Genomic DNA, 6,927 nt, shown 5'->3' with positions numbered 1-6,927 from the left:
ACTACTGATAACAGCTTCCATGTAGATCTTGGCATCACCAGCAGGCAAGTCACAACTTTTGTCTCAACTAAACTTGGGCCCCAGGGACAGTTTTCATCCATGGGGTGAAGGGTTTCCAAACTTTCAACAGTGGTGTTGATGCCAGTCCTGAGGAGTGGGAACATCAGAATGCCTCCCTCCCCACCCACTTGCAAGCATACAAACTGAAAATTACGTTTATTCTCAAATATTCTGTTAAGATTCCTTTGCGTTACTTTAACTGTTTTTATGGAGACAGGGATTCATTTTTGTGTCCCATGTCATGAGTGACTTTAATGAGAAATGGTAGAAGTCAATTCAGGGGAGCCCACCTGTACAAGGGTCTAGTCCCATACTTCACTTCAATGTCAGGTCAAGAAACCATGTGAGATAAAAATAAACGAAATTGAGTTATTTGTAGTGAGGTGGATGGACCTAGAGTCTGTCATACAGAGTAAAGTAAGTCAGAAAGAGAAAAACAAATACCATATGCTAACACATATATATAGAACGTAAAAAAAAAAAAAAGGGTCTGTAGAACCTAGGGGCAGGACAGGAATAAAGATGCAGATGTAGAGAATGGACTTGAGGACACGGGGAGGGGGAAGGGTAAGTTGGGACGAATTGAGAGAGTGGCATGGACATATATATATACACTACCAAATGTAAAATAGATAGCTAGTGGGAAGCAGCCACATTGCACAGGGAGAGCAGCTCAATGCTTTATGACCACCTAGAGGGATGGGAGAGGGAGGGTGGGAGGGAGACGCAAGAGGGAGGAGATATGGGGGTGTATGTATATGTATAGCTGATTCACTTTGTTATACAGCAGAAACTAACACACCATTGTAAAGCAATTCTACTCCAATAAAGATGTTTAAAAAAAAAAAAAAAAGAAGAAACCATGTGAGAAATTACAGCCCAGCTCTTCCAGAGACCTTCTGCACAGATAATGTCTGCTCCCAATTACTGGAATAATGCTGCATAATTTGGAAAGAGGGAGATTTCCCTCTTTTGGTAAGAGCCTTGTCTTCTTAACCATCAGGGTCTTTGTACACACTGTTCCCTCTCCGTAGAATAGGTCCCCCCTTTGCCCTTCTTCCTCCCGGTAAACACCTACTATCTTTAAGACTCAGCTTAAGGGGGCACTTGACCTCATCTGGGGTAAACTGAAAGAAGTTTTCTGTTACATAGGACCCAACGTGCTTCCTTTGATAAACCTCATCTCATTTTTACACGTACTAGTTCTTTGATAAACCTCCTCTCATTTTTCCACTTACTAGTTCAAGGCCTGCCTTCACTACTGGGTCATGAGATCTAGGTCGACCTGCACCTGTCAGCCATGTTCCTCACGTGCCCATCACCTGGCGGAAGCACAGAAGGCCCTCAGTGAAGGAGTGGAGTATTTGAGAGAATGTGTCTGGTGAACTGGCGGTGGCATATTAGGACCTTGTAAGGGACCCGTTACCTGAGGCTGGAGATGCTTTCTATCTCCCTTTCAAGGGTCACTAGATGGTTCATTTCCGCTTTGCTCCTAAACTCCAGGAGAGTTAGAAGGAGCCGCCAGAAAAATCATGCCTGCCATTTGTATTATATCACTTTATGGTTTATATAGATATTTCATATCTCAAGGCAAGGAAGGTTCTATTATCTCCATTTTACGGGCAAGGAAACTGAAGTCTCAGAGTGGTGTAGTAACTTGCCCCAAATCACACAGTATGGGGCAAAACTGTAAAGGGAATTGTTTCCTGCTATGATACAGCTCCATTGACAATATAGCATCATAAAAACTGTAACAATGCTATTTATGTCTTACTTCCAAGTTCCAATTGGTCACAGATCATTCAGAGCCTTTTTCAAACTGTCTACCACTTATTAAGGATTCACCCAGTCCCTGTTTGCAAGTTTACCCTGCCTTATAGAAATTTTGATTATTTTATTGGAATTCTCATGCCTGGCCAAAATCTCCCACGTTCTCTCTGTTCCACCCATTCTCTGAGAAGCCATTTTTATGCACTTGCTTTTCTGCTTGCTTTTCTTTCCTCCAGGCCACTGACCTCCATGTCTAGCCTATGTTTGTTCTTCTGGGTTTCCAAGTATATCTCTTTTCAATATTTATCCCCTGACACTTCCTTTGTTACCATATCCAACTCTGGACCCCTCCTTAGGTGGTGTCTAGAGCACCTATGACATCAATGATGCTTCTTTAGTGTCACAGGGTGTGGCCTCAGAGCCCCAATGACTGATAAGTTAACTATACTGCATCAGACATTTCATGACCAAACAAGTGATTCTCCTGTGAGCCTAACTGCTCATTTCAATGATAACGCCAAAACATCACTGGAGCCCCTTCTTTAGAACTGCTTTTGGAAATCTGTGACACCTTATTTTTAATATCCTCAGTAAACTTCTGGTTCAAGATGGTGGGTGAAGCACACACTACAGCCTTCCCTTGTCACCCCAAACCTCTGGAATTGATAGATATTTTTAAAATTCACAACTGAATTATAAAACAAGCAGAGGAGCCCTCCTTGGGCCAGAAATTCCGGCAGTATAGAAACTGATGGGATCAACCGATAAAGGAAAGAAATCAAAACACATACAGGAGAGCAGAGTCTCCCTACAAAGCAGGACAAAACCCAATGGGGGTCCTCTCCTGGACAGTGGATAATGAAAGCAGGAGAAAACTGGGGCAACCAGCAGATTGTGAACTGGCCTCAGGAGCTCCTATATATCTTCTTTCCCCTACCAAGCAGCAGCTGAAGTGGGGCTCTGCCCAAAGAAGCTTCGGATAGGGAGGGTTGGAGCGGGAGATGCAGGATATGCCCAAGCCCAGAAACCTAACTGCTAAGGTATTCTGACTAGTAGCACGTTCCACTCCTTCCTCACTCTTCCTGAAAACAGATTGGAGTATAATCCGCAGCAGAACATCCAGCTTCTTTCTGTCTTTCCCCAAAAGGTGGGCAAACAGAAGCAGTCAGCTGACTGACAAGGAATTTCAGCCCCCAAAATGAGCACATGATTAAGACTCACCAAACATTTGATGAATGCCAATACCATGGAAGGGAGTTTGTTTCACAAACTGTAAATAAAAGATGAGTTTATATCCAGGTAAAGAGACTTAATGATCAGTCAAAACAGGGCTCTAGAATATGCTGAATTGATAGCGTCAGAGACGCCAACAGATATTGCATCCATAAAAAATTAACAGATAATGGACATTAATACTTTGATTTTTGAGATATAAATCTGAATGAATGGACTGAAAAGCCAAATAGATAACAGTTGAAGTGATGGCTGGGAGATTCAGTCAAGGAATTATCTTAGAATGTGGCACAAAGTGATAAAAGAGATGGGAAATATAAAAGAGCAGGTAAGAAACATGAAGGATAGATCTGTAAGACCCAATACTTGTCTAACTGGTGATCCAGAAAGCAAAAATAGTTAGAATGGAGGTAAAGCAGTATTCAAAGAAATATTAGCGGGGGCTTCCCTGGTGGTGCAGTGGTTGAGAGTCTGCCTGCCGATGCAGGGGACATGGGTTCATGCCCCGGTCCGGGAAGATCTCACATGCCGCGGAGCGTCTAGGCCCGTGAGCCATGGCCGCTGAGCCTGCGCGTCCGGAGCCTGTGCTCCACAACGGTAGAGGCCACAACAGTGAGAGGCCCGCGTACCGCAAAAAAAAAAAAAAAAAAAAAAAAAAAAATAGCGAAGCATGTCCCAGAATTGAAGAGGACCTCCTAAATTCTCAGCAGTATAAAGAGGTCACATACAGGTATCTCAGCGGGGCCAATTCTTCACCCATTGAAGATGGACTTGATTTGGGAAGCAGTAAAAAGCCATTTGAAGCCAAGTGTGGTGGAAAAGTTGATCAAACTCAGTTCTTATTGACGATGAGATGTAAGTTAAATTAGATGTAAATTTAAAATATTGCTGCAAGGCTCATAAATTAGTTCTGAAGATGCTTGCCTCTACTATTAGCACCCACACAGATAGTTTAGCTAGTAGAATTTCCTGTTTTCTCAAAACTGCCTCTAGTTTCCTGGTATAAGGGTACACATATGCTACTTCCTAGCATAAGAGTATGTAAACAAATTAGAAGCCAGGGAGTCAAGTAAGAGAGCAATGTATCCTCTCATGTATCCTCTCTCATCATCCCCACCCCTACTTGCAGTTCCACCAGTGGATATTAATGCTTCCCAACATGAATCCATCTTCTTTGGTCTCGTTATCTCCAACCACCTCACTCAGTCCTACCTCCAAGCATTGCCAAAGCCCTCTCTTCTGCTCACCATCAAAATCCTAACCACATTTCAAGGCTCAGAATAAGTCCCACCTTTCATACAAAGGCTTGTTTGGCCACATCTCTATGCCAGTATCTCATCACATGCTTGTGACGATATCATGCTTATTAGTTTTTCCTGCTCCTAGCCTGTAGGCTCCCCCAGAACAGAAAGAGTGCCAGACATGTCTTTTGTGACCTCCGCAGAACTGCTCCAGGTACCTGTTAAAATGAGAATACCCCCAGGAGAGAAAACAAGAAGAAGGATTAGCCCCCAGAAACTATTTTGGTGAGATGATTTCCTCTGACTGGGGAGAACGAAGTGGGTGGATAGGAAATGTGGGGAAATAACACAGAAAAGGAAGTGTGGGTGAAGAGGGGCCCTAGAGTTGTGTTCATGCCACCTCAGCATCTCACATGATCCCCAATTACTCTATGACACCAGGGTCACAGAATCGCTGACCTCTAGACCACCAAGGGAGTTTAGAGACTACCCCATTTCCCGGATCCTCTGAGTACCCAAGAGAGGTGTGGTGACCTGCCAGCAAGCACACATTTCTTCAGTGACCCTCAAGGACACTACCCCAGTCCAGAGCCTCTGCTCTTACCCGCTATTCCCAGGACTGTCCCTTATTAACCTATGCTCTTGTTGGAGACTGAAGACTAATAGCAATAACGACATTTATTGAAATCTTCATATAGCTACTCTGATAAGGCCTCAACATGCTTTAACTCATTTCCTCCTCATAGTTACCCCATATCAAGAAACACTTTTAGTTTCACAATTTTTCTGATGAAGAAACTGAGGCAGAGCTGTAGCAGTAAATGCACACAGTGACAGGGAGTCCATCTGAACCCAGGAAAGCAAATGGCATGGACAAGCATGCAGAAGGACCTTTGAGTTTCCCCTGTCAATTCTCTTCTCATTCTCTCAAACTGCAATGCCTTTCCCTCAACTTGATGTCTTGTAAAATAATACTCCTCCTTCAAGTCCTGCTCATTAGGCCATACCCAACCTTCCCAGGATAATCAATCAGTTTCTCCTCTGTCCTGTCGTTTATGCCTCTGTTTGAACACCTGTAATCTGACTTATATTAATAGTAATATAGGTGACTCTGTCGGGTCCAAATTAACTCCTTGCGGGCAAGGGCCTCATTTTGTTCATTGCTATATTCCTAGAGCCTAGAACACTGGCTGGGTCACTGCAGATACTACATTCTGGAAGTGAATACAGTAGTCTGCACATGCACTTGCTCTCCATGAGATGGGCTCCTCTGTGGCAGAAGCCCAGAGACCCCACGAGTCTTGAGGCCCACTGAGGCTAAGTGCAGCCATGGACAGTGCCAATGTGAAGTGGGCCACAGATGGGATTTCAGGGATCAGACATGTCCCCCATTCTCCCCGTAAATATTTCTCACTGGCTGCATAATCTACCACCATATCATCAAGGCTTCATCTGTAGATTTGGGGTCCAGGTGAAAAGTTAAATGCCCAAAGGAAAGTTCATTCACTTGCAACCTGGAAATCAAACTCTACTGGTCAGTGAAGGTGGTTTTGATCTGGAAAGAGCCTCTGGGACATTGGGAACCTGAGGTGGAAGGTGGATGAAGGAACCTGACTTGGGAGTTGTTAATTTTAAGTCTGTGAATGGGCTGCAGTGGGTCCAGAACCCAGTACTGTATTCAAAGCATACTGATTACTGAGTGTGTTTCTCCACAGCTTTCATTAGATTCTCAGAATGTGTCTGGGGCTCTAAAGAGAATGAGAAGAGCTAGAGAAGATGGCCGTTTGCACCTCACGTTCCCTGACAACCCAGATGAGCTCAGGGCACCTGGGCCTACAGATGCCACTGGCTGGCCAAAGGCAGCGGTGCAGAAGGAAAGAACCAAGAAAGGTGAAGAGGGCAAAGGCATTGGGGAGGGCTATGAGGGGAAGCTAAGACAAAGGGTAGGAACGTTGGGCATCAGATACACAGCTAGAAGAGGTCATGTGGCCCAATACCCTTGTTTTACAGATAAGGAAAGGAGTTCCAGAGAGGTTAAGTAACCCCAGCATTTGGGGTCAGCGGGTGGCTCCCTTGCCAGAGATTGGCCCTGCTCTAGGCCATCTCTGTGGCCTCACAGTTTGTTCATTAAACAACAGATAAGCTCACAAGGAGAGGCCAGTATTGCTGCTGTTATCTGGCTCTTTGGGTGGCAGCTGCAGGCCTTTTCATTGCTGGAATTCGGCATTTGGAATCAGAGATAGGGTAGGGAAAACATTCCTCTGGGTACATGTGAACACATCATTCTTTGATGACCCCAGGCCTAAAAAGCTTAACTTGCCAACCACTCATTCATTCATTTCACCAACATTTACTGAGCACTTACTAGGTACAGGAACTCATGGTAGCCTCTTTGGGGGCCCCAGAGAGGAGTGAGATGTGAGGCTTTGCCTTGGAGGAACTTTTGCTGTGGTAATTATGAAAGGACGTCCCACTGCAGAGGCAGCTGGGGCTTCTGTGCAGGAGGTGGGTTTGTTGCTGCCCTTAGAAGGACTTAATGACATCCAGGTAGGTGAGCCAAAGCAAGGTCACTTGGGACCTCGGTGTGGTAAATCTTGGATACCAAGGCTCAGGTATGGCTCTG

At 44.7% G+C, this 6,927-nt stretch overlaps 1 long non-coding RNA gene across 1 annotated transcript; it reads left to right on the top strand.

The window, feature by feature from the left end:
* Positions 1–1,016: 1,016 nt before the first annotated feature.
* LOC141277852 (uncharacterized) lies at positions 1,017–6,070 on the top strand. The gene is made up of 3 exons (XR_012329715.1): positions 1,017–1,035; positions 4,508–4,589; positions 6,020–6,070. It is a non-coding gene; the product is annotated as an uncharacterized lncRNA (long non-coding RNA).
* The last annotated feature ends 857 nt before the right edge of the window (positions 6,071–6,927 follow it).

This window comes from Tursiops truncatus, chromosome 2, assembly GCF_011762595.2.
Source record: "Tursiops truncatus isolate mTurTru1 chromosome 2, mTurTru1.mat.Y, whole genome shotgun sequence".
Classification (NCBI taxonomy): domain Eukaryota; kingdom Metazoa; phylum Chordata; class Mammalia; order Artiodactyla; family Delphinidae; genus Tursiops; species Tursiops truncatus.
Note: the sequence above shows the minus strand (reverse complement) of the source record. Positions and strands in the feature narration are given on the sequence as shown.